Source organism: Lonchura striata, chromosome 4 (assembly GCF_046129695.1).
Source record: "Lonchura striata isolate bLonStr1 chromosome 4, bLonStr1.mat, whole genome shotgun sequence".
Lineage (NCBI taxonomy): Eukaryota > Metazoa > Chordata > Aves > Passeriformes > Estrildidae > Lonchura > Lonchura striata.
Window position 1 is genome coordinate 71,151,301 of NC_134606.1, and position 15,863 is coordinate 71,167,163.

At 46.4% G+C, this 15,863-nt stretch overlaps 1 protein-coding gene across 2 annotated transcripts in view; it reads left to right on the top strand.

Moving 5' to 3' along the window:
• Window positions 1–4,396: 4,396 nt before the first annotated feature.
• Window positions 4,397–15,863, top strand: part of NDST4 (N-deacetylase and N-sulfotransferase 4) — a 79,677-nt gene continuing 68,210 nt past the window's right edge. Inside the window, exons 1-2 of one of the 2 annotated variants that reach the window (XM_021531490.3) lie at window positions 4,397–4,734; window positions 6,892–7,031. The gene's annotated coding sequence lies outside the window, so the exon portion shown is untranslated. Of the gene's footprint in view, window positions 4,735–6,891; window positions 7,032–14,687; window positions 15,221–15,863 lie in introns of those variants that run through there. The other variant, XM_021531489.3, reaches the window with a different exon arrangement.

Here is a 15,863-nt window from a genome sequence, read left to right on the forward strand (position 1 = left end):
AGTTATTTCACCATTTCTCCTGAGCAGCTCTTACATTTCTCAAACCTTAAACATCAGCTGACAGGAGCAGGACTGACAGAGAAGGAGCTCGCTTGTGAGTGACCTCCTCAGCTCAGCACAGCAGCATCCCTCCCTGGCAGCAGCCTGCTGCTAAATTCATCACTTGGGCATGGCCCGAGGCAGGAAGGTGCTGTCATCAGGAGCACCAAACACCCAGGAGTCCTGTTTCCAGAGAAACCTCGGGGTGAATTATGTACAGGTGTCGTGGCATCCCCACCTGAATCCATCTAAGGGCCTTGGAAGAGGAGGAGGAGGTTGAAAGATGGGGACTAGGAGTTCAGAAGGCAGTCAGGTCACCTGAAATGCAGCAGCCCTAAAACCTGGGGTCAAAAGCAGGGGAAAAAGCCAAAAATTAAGAAATAGTCCCAAATATAGTCAGTGATGCAAGAAATTAAGACTGAGGTGGATTTGCCTGTGCTTTTCTACAGAATGCTTGGGAAGAAGTCTGAGCAACCTGCATAGGCTTGAAAGGAACACGGAGTAAAGCAATTCATCAGTAGAGAGTTTGAAAACTAGAGAGGGGTGGATGAAGAGTTAAGATATAAAAGTCACCGTGCAAGGACCTTGCAAACTCTGTATTGTGTGCTTTCTTGACTACCTGAGTTCTAAAGGGGAAAAGAAGCACACTGAAGTTGCAAAGTGGGATAGATTCTGGTCTGTTTTGTACAGCTAAAGCTCCCAAAATGTTGTTTATCACTGAGGAAATCAACACACAATCAAAGTTCTTCTGGGAAAAATAAAGACTGAAATCAAGAAACAAACAGAAAAAAAAATTATCCCCACCTGCTGCCTAGCAGTTGGTGGAAATTGAACATCTTGGATGCATCTGTCTGCACTGGACAAATAATTGCTGTTTGCCATCCTAGGGGAAAGCCAGGAAAGCAGGGGAGATCATAATCCTCAGAGCATACCTCTCCTTTTCATGAAGTGTACTCAGCAAAGCTGTGATCACTTAGAACACCTGGTGAGATCCCTCCCCTGGTGACCAAAGCTCAGTTTTCCCCAGATACGTCAATCTTAAAAAGAGGAGAGCCAGGAAATTGTCCACTCCATTTATATTGCTGAAATCTGAGTGAGAGCAGGAACTTCCAGCTGTTCAGGAAAAGGCAGAGGGATGCACCACGTGTTCTCCACCTCCCTCCCTGCTGCACTGGGCTCTCTGTGCACATGGGTGAGAAAAGAGGCTGAGTTCTATTCCTCCTTGATGTTCCAGAGAGGAGCAAGGACCCAGGACTGCACACCAGCCTCACAGGGAGTGCACTCTGGTCCTACAGAACAGCCCCCCCTTCTCCCTGTACTGTATCAATGGAAGAATGAGATGTTGGTGCTGGGTGGCTGAACAGAGGGAAAACAATGCTGAGACACGATATTAGCACTACACTTTTTGGGTCTCCAAATTAGGATGCAAAAGAAGAATGCAGTCCCTGCCTCAGCCAATGCAAGGGGAACATTTTTGCATATTTTTGATATGTGATCTTATCAACAAACAGCTTTTTATTTTCAGTAAAATAAATCCTTGTAATTCCACAGTACAGAAATCTGACAGGAGAGAAAGGAATCTTTACGACGGCTGAAAGTCTTTGCACAGCACATATTGCAGCTTAGGATAATTATTTATTGCTGGTGTTACCATTGCTGAGCCTTTAATGCACCTGTGGCCAGTGGACAGAAAATGAGCAATCCCCAATGACAACAGCAAAAATGCACTTCTTCCCATGGCAAGTAACTTTTTAAAGTTCCTGTCAGGCTGCAATATTGCTCCCCTCCATGCAAGGGTATTAAAATGAAAACTTTGGATATATAAATCAGAGTAGGGTGAGTTCACTCCTGTGCCAAGAGGGAGCTGAATGAATCCTGGGGATGTTAAAGCTGAGAGAGGCCTCCTAGATCATCCTGTTGTGCCTCCCTTCCCCTGGCCATGAACAGCTGCTGCTGTCACTGGAGCAGAATCCTAAACTGCACAGGGATGGGGAAGGAATGCTGAGCTCTTCCTTCCAGCTGCTCATTAGTGCATTACCATTTTCTACAAGCTATTTACTACAACAAACTACTTACTATTTACTTTTCTATACCTCTCTGTTTTCTCATGTACATTATCAACTACTCACATCATCGCCTCTACAGTCACGGTGAACTTTCTCTAAGTTTTTGTCAGACTGACCTTCCCTCAAGAAGGCCTTTTTCTCCCAAAGCATAAAGAGAAGTTGCTTTATTCTGGTTTCCATCCATTACATCTTTCAAATGCCCAATAACTCCTTAGCATTTTTACAGGCACTACAGTTAAGGTATTTAGAGACAAACACATCCCTCCCTTTCTGCTCCAGTGTGGAGGCACAGAAGTGACAGCCATGTGACAAACAGCCAGAGGAACCACATGGGAGCCTTTTGGAGCCACAATGAGGAATTCTCAATCCCCAGTGCAAGCATGTGTGTACACACAGGTGTGCCAAGGCAGAGGCAGAGAGAGGAATTTGCTGCATGACTAATATTCCTCCTCCAGGAATGGTTCTCCTAAGGTGCTTTCAGAGCAGTCAGATGGATCTCTTGGTATGCAATTTTATCCATTTCCACTCAATAGAAACAATCACTCTGGAGGTGAAATAAGTCCCATGAGGTGATCCCATCCATCTCTTTGCCATTAGGCCCTGCAGAATAATGCCTCACGTTTCCTGCATTTGGCTGCCCAAGCCTTAAACAACAGGCTCCCCTTGCTTGCCTGCATTAGCACCTGAGGTTCAGCCGTGCCCTGCTTCCTCAGTGCTGCAGCAGGACCAGAGACCTGCCAGTGCTCAGCAGCAGCTTCAGCCCCTTTCCTTCAAGGTCTTCTCCAGCTGCAGCACCCAAGTTATCCACACCATTTCCCTTAGGTGGAGTTCATCACCCACACGTGGCCCTCCTTCCTCCTGGCTCAATGGTACCTGCGTTTTCCCTAAAAGGGCTTTGCAGATGGGATCTTGAAAGAAATCTATCACAACGTTTTACACTCACAGCTGACTGCATTTCCTGGTTTTCCAAAGGGAAAACTCTCTTTGCCATGTTTCTTCTCTCACCCATTTGCTTATTACAGCTTTTGAATATCTTCAGACCATTTACTTGGTATTACCTTTCTGCCCCCTGAACACCAGAGTGCTCACCTAGCATCTTCTGATGGATCACGTGGATGCAGGCTACTTTTTCCCATTGTGCAAATATATTTTTAACTGAGAGTTTGATCCATTTCCATGTACATTAAAGAGTGTAACAGCTATTGCTGGTATCAGTAGTTGCATCTTACACATATCCTGAAACAAACCGTGTTAATGCTGGTAGTATAAGCTTAGTAAAAGACAAAACATAGTAAAAAGTGCTGGAAAAACAAAAAAAGTCCAGTAGGCTCAGAACAAAAAGCTACCTGAATCCTCAGAGTAACCAACTTAAATATTGCTCAATATAAAGTTTTATCCACTGTAGAAACTTTACATGGTCTCACGTTGGATTTCAGTTTAGTTCAGGTCTGTCATTTTCAAAGACTTCTTTTGCTATAGTTCAAAGCTCCATAAAGTAGGTGCAGAGATGGTAGCATAGCAACCACCACAAAGTGAGTTTAAACACTGGGAAAATGAGCTTTTAGCTTTCTAATAGCAGAGCTTTCATATTCATATCTTCTTGCTGGGTTTGAAACACCTGTTTCTATCTCACCTGATTTTGCTTCATTCTATCGGGACAGAAAGCTGCATGGCATTACTGAACTGCAATTAAATGAACCTGGATTCTGTGAATATTCTTTGGTCATGGACAAACAGAAAACTGCACTGTGAATGGTGAGGAATTAATTTACTCTTTAAATTGAATTAGCATTTCCTTGAAACAAAAGAAGGGTTTTTTTGGGGTTTTTTTTGGGTTTTTTTTGTATGAAGCAGAATTGGTTCCCAGAGTGGGCACAAGAAAATCAAATAAATCCAAACATTCACTGCTGTGATTTTAAAAATCAGTTTTGAGGTTATATATGTGCCCTGTCTGCACAATAACATGAACTCTGTCAGCACAGCTGAGGGACCAAGAGTTCTGTGTTTTGGCACCTTGGTGACTTTTTCTGTTCACCTGAACTGAGTTTAAAACTATGATTGGTCTTGGATTTGCATCTTTGTTTGAAAAGATCTCGATGCCTGGAGAAGTGGATGTGACATGCTGATTTAAATAGCATCTCCAGCTGGTAACATCTGCATGCCCATGCAGGCACATAGCCAGAAAAGCAGTGGGTAATAATCAATGAACACTTAAAGTCTCATTTTGCATCTTTGTTAGTCTTGAAGCCTTTTGCCTTCTCCCTTATTTTTTTTTTTTTTTTTAATGAGGGTGATTATTCCTGCTGATGCATTAACTGCAAGGCACACAGAAGATCTCATGGGAGGGATCTCACACCCTCCAGCTGGGATTTATCCAGAAATGGAATTATTTTACCCCACTGCAATCTCACTGTCCCCACACTGCAGCTAATGACAGGGGATCTTTGGTCAGTGCATTTTCACCTGGTCTCCCTCCTGGGCAGTCAGCTCACCGACACACAGGAGGACTCTAAACCTCTAGCAGCCAAAATTGGCTCCAAACAGCCAGAGCACATCCCGCAGCTGGGTGTGACCCTCGTTAAGGCGGGATGCCAGAGGCGGCGGAGACGCTCCGGGGAGCCGGATCCCTGTGAGTCAGGGGCGGTGCCTGGGAAAGGAGGGGTGGGATGGAAGGGCAGGAGAAGGCTGAGCAGAGCCGGCTGCTCGCACGCTGGCTCTGCTGGGAGTCCTGCAGGGCTGCCGGGCCCGGCTGTGGGACACGGAGGCTGCAGGGGTGGAGCTCTGCCCTGGCTGTGGGACAGGGAGGCTGCAGGGATGGAATCGCTGCTCTGCCCGGGCTGTGGGACAGGGAGGATGCAGGGATGGAATCGCTGCCCTGCCCGGGCTGTGGGACAGGGAGGCTGCAGGGATGGAATCGCTGCTCTGCCCGGGCTGTGGGACAGGGAGGATGCAGGGATGGAATCGCTGCCCTGCCCGGGCTGTGGGACAGGGAGGCTGCAGGGATGGAGCTCTGCCCTGCCCGGGCTGTGGGACAGGGAGGCTGCGGGGATGGAGCTCTGCCCTGCCCGGGCTGTGGGACAGGGAGGATGCAGGGATGGAGCTCTGCCCTGCCCGGGCTGTGGGACAGGGAGGATGCAGGGATGGAATCGCTGCTCTGTCCGGCTGTGGGACAGGGAGGCTGCGGGGATGGAATCGCTGCTCTGTCCGGCTGTGGGACAGGGAGGCTGCGGGGATGGAATCGCTGCTCTGTCCGGCTGTGGGACAGGGAGGCTGCGGGGATGGAGCTCTGCCCTGCCCGGGCTGTGGGACAGGGAGGCTGCAGGGATGGAGCTCTGCTCTGTCCGGCTGTGGGACAGGGAGGCTGCGGGGATGGAGCTCTGCCCTGGGCCCAGCTGGGGCCGGGGGCACTCACGCAGCCACAGCCCCGGGCCAGCAGCGCCCCAGCGCTCGAGGCTCTCCCGTGGCAGGGATGCGGAGCTCCTGGATGCCCTCAAACCAGCTGCCACCTCCATGCTTGTGCACGATGAAAATCATTCCCTGCTCTTACACCCTGCACGCAAATACTGATTTCCTCTCCCGCTTGTTCCACACCCAGTTTTCCACAAAAAGTCGAAGTGAGAAGTTCTTGAAGGGAGCCCCACCACTGAGAAGCAGCAAGCTGCTACCACTTAGACATAAAACCTCCAAACATAATTATAACTCTACTCAGTCTTTTCCATGACTAAACTTCTAGGACACACTTGACTACGGAGTTTTCCTTTTCTAACCCAAACGTTAAGTTTCCCGCTTCCAACAATAATTCTGTTGGCAGCATTTCAATAGTTCTAGAAGTGGTATTGTAATTCTCCTCACCAACGCGTGCAAAGCCTCTCAAATTACAGAGATTTACAACAACCCCAAAATTCTTACACCCAGGTTACAGGGGATTATCCAAACCCCCGAGGTTATGCAAATTTGCCGTAGTTATGCAGAGCAGAGCTCTGAAGAACACACTCCTGTCCTTACTCCACACCTCATTCCTGCTGGATGGGAGACAGATCCACTGCCATAATCAGCACTCCTATTTATGACTGACATCAGCTTTCAATATGTGCTGCTGACTCATCTCCATTTTCCATAAGCATTCTGCATTGGAATGTCATTGCCAATGACTTATTAGCAGCAAAATAACAGCAACACAAAAAACAGCTGTGTTGGATAGTTATTGATCATTGAAAAATGTGTTATTAAAGATGTCAAGTGTTCATGTCATTGTAGAAAGCCTCAAATAAATTTATCAGAGCTCCTTTTTAACTGTTCTGTTGGGTCTAATGTATGCACTCTTGTTTTTACTATTACAGGGGTGTGTTGGGAAGTGTTTATTTTCCCTGCTGTGCTTATAGAAGCTGGAAATGTTTACGTTTTTAACCATTGTTAAACAATATGTCTGTTCAGAACATACAAATACTGAAATCCAAGAAATGGTTTTGGAGAAACACTCCAGAGTGCTCCATGTTAAATCAGGATCATACAGATTGATGGCTACAAATGCAATCAGGTGTCATTAACTCACTTTTAAATAACCCTTGAATGTGCAAATTAATGAGGTGTAAACTCCACAGAAGTGCAGAGAAACCCACTCTGCCAAATACCACATGAGTTAAGAGCTGCCAATTGTCACTTACAGAGCACAGACCCCTCCAGTAACTGGGAGTTTCCTGTAATTCTTCTCTTTCATGGCATCTACCTGTTTTGGGACCCTGGCTAGTGCAGCCAGCCACAACCTGCTCTTCCCCACTCTTTCCAGATTCCTGAAGTGGCAGAGAGCAGAAAATGAGACATATGGCTCCAGAGACGAGGCCCTGGCTGCCAGCACAGACTGCCACATCAGCAACAGGAGAGCCCCCAGGGATGCATCTGGACTCCCAGGAGGAGACCTGGCTTCAGGTACAAGACCTGGATGGAAAATTTAATTTACAGTGTAAAAAAACCCCCAAACTCACTCATACACCCAACTACTTGATAGCCCATATTCACATCCTGGACACAGGGGTTCTTTCCTGCTCCTTTTTGTATCTCTGGTTTCTGTTCCTGTTGGTTGCTTCTCTTTCCTATTCTGTGAAGAATTCCAAGATGCCAGCAGCAAGAAGCTGCTGTGAGGCTCCCTGGGTCACTTCTGTTGAGAAACAATCAGTGAAACAAGGAGTGCCATGGATTTCAGCCTCACTGACTGAGCACAGCATTTACAGTGGGGCTGGTCCTTAGTGCCACTACTGGAATAGAGATGTAATAAAAACAAGTTAACCATGTCTGTATTTCCACAGCTTAGGCAGGATAATGTAGGAGAGATATCAGGCAGTTAAAAAGTATAGGAGAGAAATTTAGGATATGAACTTGTTTTAAATGGGCAAGGATCTTTCAGTGCTCCAACTACCCAGGGGTTTGAGATAGATGGAAGTCAGAGCTTTGTGCTGACAACACAAAAAAAAAAAAAAAACAGAAAAGCACAAAAGGAAAGGAAAGCATGATGATAACTGTGTCCATGTGTCCCCCAGGAAAGAAACACAGGATACAATCAGAAATGCAGAAGATTTCATGCACCCCAGACTTATCTCTACAACCCCTGTGTCCAGCACAGACACCACAAACCTGGGTCCTTTTTCTCACAGGTTTGTTCAAACCCCTGTATTAAAGGAGGGCTCACACTTGCTCTGATCTGGTTACTGAACAGAACTCTGTAAGCTAAAAAGACTTTCCCCCCTACAACCTACAATTAGGTAATCTACAAAATTAATTTCCTTCACGTCTAACAAGGCTCTGTTATGTGGTTTGGAGTGCATTATTGTGTGTATTAGTCAGAGCCTGACTGAAGGGAAATGCACCATCAAATTTACTGTAAGAGCAATTTTCCTTAAGGCACATCAGCACAGAGGAATTGGCAGACCCCGAGCACAGGGCTTGAAGCCATCAGCTGTACAACATTGCCATCTATGGGAGCCCAGGGTGAAACAGATTTACAACAGAAACACGCTGCTGCTCCTTGGTCCTAGCAATTGTTTTAGCACAGGATCGACTTTCCTAAAACTCTTCTCTTCAATATAAAAGCTTTATGCCACCGGGAGAAATCAACTCACTATCCTCTCATCATTTCATTTATTTCTTTCAAGCCTACCCTTCCAATTGTAACAGAGATCTCCATTACTGGTATTCAGCTTTTATGTGATCATTTCAGTTCACAGAAGCCCTGCTCCAAGTGTGTCAGCATTTCTGTCACACTTAAAAGCAAAAAATAAACAAAACTTAAACCCAAGTGCACACAAGGCAGCAGCCACATCACTGGTATGAATAGGCAAACAACATTTGGAATATTATTTCTAAACTGCCCCAAAGTCTTCAGAGAGCAAAGATGCATCTCCAAAACATCATTACAAATATATTCAAACATAGCCTGCTGAACATTAGTGCCACAAGTAAAGCAGGAATGAGCATGACAAAGAAGTACAATGGTTAAGTATCAAGTTGTTATTCACTTGGAGTGCTCTCTGGATTATTCCATCCATATTTTTCTTTGTTCATTTTAATTACATCACCTTTGTTTCCTTTCCATGAGAAAAATATAGTTTAAAAAGAAACCTCAGTCAAAAGATGGTTGCAGAGCAATGATCACTGGGCATTGTTCACACTGAACTGTAGTGCAAATTCAAACCAAAAATCCCAACCATTCCTTCTGCCATCATCCTGATATTTTAGGGTTAGTGATCAAAGTCCATAAGCAATTCCTACCTCAAGCAAAGGGAATCAATAGCAGTGAGACATCACAAGCATTTCTTTAGCTTATTAACTCTGTTCTAGCAGATGTTGCAGAAAGATTTCACATCTCCAAAGAGGGCCACTTCAAAGTAAATGTAACATCATGACCTTGATTTCCCTTGTCAGACTAGAGCATTTCCAAGTCTTTAGCCTCCCAGGTCTGTGTGGGTTTTTTTTAAATTTTATTTTGAAGCACAGCCTAGTCACACCAGTCTAAAAATAGACCTTAGGGCATACTTCCAATTCCCATTTCAGGATTTCCCACCCTACTGGAGCATTAGCATGAGGCCTCCTTCTATAACACCAGATAAAGGAAAACAAATTATAATAGGATGACTTAAAATTTTCTAAAAATTTCTAGGAGGTGAAATAAAACACTGCACAACAGGATCCATTTCTTACAGCAGTGCCAGAACACCAGTTTGGGAACATATTAGTAATGGATTTCTCACTTTGGGGGTTTTTTACCTTTTAAATTATGTATGTTGCTTGTGTGAGCTAACCCAGAAAAAAGTCATCCTTAGAATGCAATGGAAGCTTGATACCTAGATGGCAAGGACAGAAGAGCAAAAAGAGTAAAAAAATGCTCTTTGTAGTTCCTCCTTTGAAACTACCATTCCTGGTTTCACCTTTAATTCAGAGGTGCATTAGAGTATGAACAGAGTCTCTGTAGACATGTTAAAGGGGACTCCCACTGGAGCTCTGGTCTAATTAAGCTACCTTATGAATCATTCCAGTTTGACTAACTCAACATTTCTTTACAAAATAATCGCTTAATACATCAAACTGAGAGTTCAAGCCCCTTTGTTTTTAATAATCAAAGACAAAATGCTTGGGTTTGAGATTTGTAAGCTATCACTTCATTTACAGACTGTACTCTTCATGAGAATTGCTTTGCCAGCAGCTGGCCTGCATTGCTCTCTCTCAGCAGCCCCCTTTTCCCTGCCCACCACAGCTCAGACAGGGCAGCAGAATGCTGCTGTCACACAGAGAGAATTGTCCCAACCCATGGAAATCATCAGGCAGCACTTTGGGGCTGGCTCGCCTGGGGATCAGCAGGAGCTGGAATGGCTCTGCTGCAGCTCCTGCAGGGAACAGCAGAGCCCTGCCCAGCCCCGTCAGGAGCCCTTGCAGGTGCTGTGAGCAGGGCTGTACAAAATGTGTTAGCACCCAGAGCAGCCTTGGCCCAGCCTCAGCTGGGGCTGGGAGAGGTGCACAAGGGGCTGAGCCCACTCCTGTCTGCAGCACTGGGCACCAGAGAAACCCTGCAGTGGTCTCTGCTGAAGCACAACCTCAAACACAGCACACAGCAAATGATCCCTTGTGCCTTCACAGAAAGGGGAAATGGGGGCACTGCCAAAGTTCCTAGATCTGGTTTTGTGCCACTTGGCACTGCAGGGGGGCAGCAGCAGCTTTTCTGGGTGAGGCAGTCGGGTGAACGGCACCTGCACCTGATCTTAGTCTTGTTTTTGCAAGGATTTACAAAACTAGACTGACTTACTCAGCAGCAGGGAGGTCACAAGAAGAGCCATCATGAGAACAGAGCAAAGGGGACACAGACCTTACACAGTCTCACATGTGACAGCACAAACAAACCCAAGGGGGCTGAGCAGAGCTCCAGCCTGCTCGCTGCTTTAGTCTCTCCTGCTACATTGAGGTGTGGCCTGGGAAAAGCTCTTCTCTCCCTAAGCCCCAGTCCTGCCCCCTTGTACTTCCCAGGAGCTGTCTGCTGCTTCAGGCCAAAGCAGAACCTGGGAAGGACTCTGTCAGGAAACTGTGGGGCAGAGCCTAGAAGGCTGCATGGATACACAAAGACATCCATGGATACACAAAGACATCCATCTCTCTCACCAACCCTTGGCTCAATGTCATGTGGGAAGTGGTGACAAAGATCAGGCTGTGGATTAAGCACAAATTCATTTTTTGCTTTGATGTTATCTCAATAAGAATACTTAAAACACTGCAGTTTATCTTCTCATGGCTGAGTAAGCATCTAAGACATAAAACAGCAATGTAATTAGAGATATGTGGAGCAGCTCTAATGCCAGATGTAAATGAATGTAAGTTGGTTTAACAGATATTTCCACATCGGTTTCTACCAGCACATTCTCTGAAACTGATACATCCAAAGCCATACAGGAACAAAGCCACACCAGGATATCAAAGTTATCTTACAGAGGAATAAAAGCATAAGATAAAGGTCATTACAGAACTGGTATGCACTGATTGGCCTTTATCATCTGTACAAGTGTGTCCAGACATAAAGAGGGGATAATAGAAGCTGGAAAAGAGACTGTATAGCTGGGGAAAGCCAGCAGTCAGGGAATACAGCTGTGTCTTACATTTTTTAGTTTTACTTGAGGACTGAGCAGCATTTTTGCTGTCCATGTTGTTGCAAATCAGCACTTCAGGCTTAAGTGGACCACGAGCAGCCTGCTCTCCCCTGACATCTGGGAAACAAGAATAACCCAGGACAAGGCAGGCACTGCCAGTAGAAGACATGAGTGCCTTCACTGAGGTCTAATGCATGAAACTCAGCTCCAAGTGTATCCACATTTCATCCCTACATTTCTGATTCCGTAAAACCTCTAACACATTTTGAGCCAGAGCCAAAATATTCAGATGAAAAGCCCTGACCATTTATTGAGACATCAAGACAACAAAATAGACTGTTCTTAATGAAATATATGAATACTCAAAGAAACCCAAAGAAACAATCTGTTGTGCCTTTATGTTTCTTGCACTTTTGATGTGAGTGTAATTAAGTTCTGCAAACCTCAAACTGCTGCTGGAGAATTAAAACTAATCTATAACTCTTATAAGTTGTCATAGTTCCTCTGAAATTAAGGGAGGTTTTGACAATTTATACCATCTGAGGAACTGCTCTGTGTGTCTAATAAGACACGCTGCTGTTCCTTACAGGCAGGTTCAGAAGGAATCTCCACAGCTCAAGAAAAAGCTGGTTCTGCCAGGCAGAGTAATTTTTTTGTTCTCTTAAACTCATAATGAGCTTCAGTGTCAAAAGCCATCTTTCTTTCAGTAAAGGCCATGAATGTGCCTTTAGCTGAAAGAAAAGGTTCTGTGTACTGCAGTCATCTTTGAAGCGTGGCCTTGGTGCTGCGAGGGGGTTTTTGACAGGAGAAGTTGGGAGTGCCTATTCCAGTGTCCTCAGAGCACTGGAATAACAGGTGGGGAGACTGGGAGCAGCCAGACCACAGAAACTCACCATAGGAGCAACAGAACATCAATCCACATATTCCTGTGAAAGTTTTCAGACAGTCTGGAAGAGTGAACCAGAGAGATACCATGTGTTTACACACTCATTTCTGAGAGGATTTGCTCTGCACCATATTTAGGAACATGATTTAGTGGTAGCCTTGGCAGTGCTGGGTTAATAGTGGACTCCATCATCTTAAAAATGATGGTTCTAGCATTCAACAGCTCAGAAACCAGTCACATTTTTCAGCAAGTTTTGGACAAAGCTGTGGTAGGTTCCATCTCTAGGTTTTGTGATACCAAAATAAGCAGAATAAGCTGTTGTGGTTGCCTGCCTGTACAGACAGGAAATAAACCACATGAGGATAGCAGGTACAGAATAATGTACAGCACCCAATGCAAAATCTGTGCTGCAGGTTAAGAGCCAGGAAAACTTATACCCTGAGGCAAGGATCTCAGCATAAGTGTGCTGCCTCATTAATACAGTATTTTATTACTAGGATTTATCTTATTTTCTTGCTTCTCTCCATCCACACTTCATTTCTGTTTCTTGCTGTCCTGTATTCTTTCTTCTCTCTTTTCCCCCTCAAGCAGAGCTTGAGAATTATGTCATGACCAGAAGGACATTCTATGTAACTCAAGTGCATTTGTGACCGAGCTGAAAGAGTTCAATTCTCTCCACTACCCAAAGGGGAGGGAAGTGAAAATTCCAACTGTACTCTTGTCTCCCAAGGGTTGCTGTGCTCTTTCTGGCACAGAGAGTTGGAGCAATTCTGCCAACAAATTCCCACGTGTTTCTCATGAGGGCAGACCCTGGCACAGTCATTCTCCTGGTCCTGCACTTGAAATGAACCACCAGCAGAGCAAACAGCTCCGGGGGCAGCATGACTCCACAGCCCTGCTCCTTCCTGTTGAATTCACCCAGCACAGCAGGGCTCAAGCCAAGGATCTCAGTTTGAAGAGTGACTTGAGCATCTGAATGAAAACACACTCTCAACATTGGTGCAACCACTTGGCTGCTGCCCACCCGGGAACATCCATGGCTGTGGCTTCCAGGGGCCAGAGCGCCGCTCCCGCCACATCTGGAGCAGCACAGCTGTCCCTCAGCCAAACCCTCCCGCTCACAGCACCTCTGCAGTGCTCCAAGGGCAGCCAGGGGCCAAGCACAGCAGTACCAAGAGCAACAAACGCCTGGACTTTTCCTTTCACACCATCAGATCAGCAGTGGAAGCTCTGGCATGTTTTGGACAAACTGTACAAGAAGATTTCCTTGTGTTGGGAAGAGACTCTTCCCAACTTGTAACTCAATTTGGCTGTTTTAGTTTATAGCCTGACCAAAGCTCGGATTTGCACAGAGGATGCAAGGAGGCACCTGCTCACCACCCAGCTGCAGGGGAAGCCCCAAGCCCAGCATTCCCAACAGTCTTTGGAAAACAAATCCCAAATCCAGAGCCAGGCCATAAGTGCAAGGTGTTTTTAAAAGCTCTCCCAGCAAGTGCTTTGTAATTAGAAATTGCAGGAAATTACTCAGAAGTAGTTTGAATCTTAATTTTCCTTCCGTTTCTCATTTAGCCAGAGGGAATCAATTAGTCCCCAGTTTGGAATCTCTACCATCTTTGAAACTCAGATATTCACAGAGAGCAAACAGCTCTTCACATAGAAGGTCCCAGCTGAAGGATGTAAATGAGGAACTGCAGGGAACACCATTTATTTACACTGCTTTGGAAACACAAAAGGTTGAGCTGACCCTCCTATGATTCAAATCTGAGTTTACAGCATCATTCATCATCTCAGAATGGGTTTGTTCCAGTCTCCTTGAACAAAACTATTTTCTCCTCACATTTGCTGCACGGAATTGGCTGAATTTCAATTCCAAGGTGTACTGCACAAAGAACAGTTTTGGAGTGAAAGATGTCAAGCTGGCAAAAATTGAAAATTAGATTGAAATAAAATCTAATTCTTTTAATATAGCAAGTGTTTAGTTTTGCCTTTGTAATACGATTTGAAGTCGCATAGCAATCATGTTTCTTGGCTGTGGAGGTAGGTTTCGTCTCCAGCTGGATGAAATAAAGGATTTTAACAAGAAATTATGCAACAAATAGGTGGAACTTGTGTCACATACAGCAAGAAAATACTTGTCACCTCCGGGCACCGAATATTTGTTGGTGCCAGGGAGATCATTTGTAACCAACTTGCTGGGTGACCCCTGCTTGATTTTGGTCATGTGCTAAAACCCACCTTTCATTGTACCAGGTGATCTCATCAGCGACCTAACAAGAGTAGGAACCAAAAATCTTCCAGTGCTGGGATTTTGTTACGCCTCTTTTTTTATCATCTGGAGACGGTGAGGGGTGACGGGGAGCGCTGGGGGCACAAGCATCCTCCTGCCAGAAACACGATTCTGCCAACTTCTCCTTTCCGCTGGGCTTCCCGCCGCAGGCTCCAGGTGTAGGAGCGGGAGCTGGAAGAGGCGCGTCCCTCCCGCGTTTCGGGCGGCGGGAGGGGAGGCGCTCCGGCCGCGCGGTGACAGATGATGCAAATCCCCGCGGAGCGCGGAACCGAGCGGGGCGGCGGGAGAGGAGCGCGGCTCATCCCGAACCAGCCTCCGCCGCGGCTCCTCAGCATCCCCCCCCCGGCCGGAATGACATCAGAGCGGCTCCGAGCCCTCGCAAGTCCGCGGGCCGATTAGCAGCGGCAGGAATCGGCGCCGCTGCCGAGCGCAGCCCCGCGGAGCCGCCCCGGGATCCGCGGGAGGCGGAGGCTGACTCCTGACACGGCGAGCGGCGGCTCCTGGGGCGTTCCGGAGCTCCGCAGCCTTTCCGCCGGAGCCTGGCGGCTCCCCGCAGTCAACCCCGGCTCCGAGAAGGAAGCTGCGCTTGGAACGGCGTGCTCAGCAGAGGTTTGCATCGCTCCAGCTGGCTGCTCGCTCCGCAAGGACAGGCTGGGTACAAATGGGATGTGACTGTGCCGGCGGAATTCAGTGAGCAGAGGAGCCTTCCTGGGATGCCGCTGACAGCTGCAAACTCTGCCTGGTTTACCTGGAGCCCGTGAAGAGCTTTGAATAGCAGGTGTCTCTTTGCTGCACGCCAGGAAGAGAAATTCTTCTCTAGGTAAGACATTGCTCAGCTTCTCAACCTCTTCTTCTGGGTATACAAACATAGAAAAGCGCACAGTGCCTATACTCAGAGCAGGTACAAATACCCCGAGTGTGTCCAGTGATCTGCCTGGAACCTCAGCACAGTAAGTGCTTCCAAAAGCTGCCTGGAGCCTGGCATTCCAAGGATTATTTGGAAGTTTGAGACAGTCTTTGCCACGTTTGCGTGCAAGTGTCCCTGGATGCAAAGGGATGTTGTTTCCGAGGGAAACAGCTGTCTGCCTAAATATACGAAAGAGCACGGAAGGGAAAGCGAGGGAACTTATCTGAGGGGGGGAGAGAGGATACTTTGCTTCTTTAGTCTTCTCCACATCCTTTGCTTTTATTTGCTACCATCTAGCAAAGTTCAGCAGAACTATTGTACTAAAAGGACATGGTAGAAGCTTTCAATGGAGACACATTAAATATGCACCAAAGCAAGAGTAATTGTACTGTGAAGAAGCCAAACCCTGCAGATCTGCTCCCTTCCAGCAGTTTGATAGCGAACTACATCTGTCAGCAACATTTCTTTTTTAAACACCATGATCGCTTATGGAGTGGAAGCAAGGATTCTTAGTGGTAGTGAGAGGTAAACTGAGGAAATCACTGTGGGCTTCTTG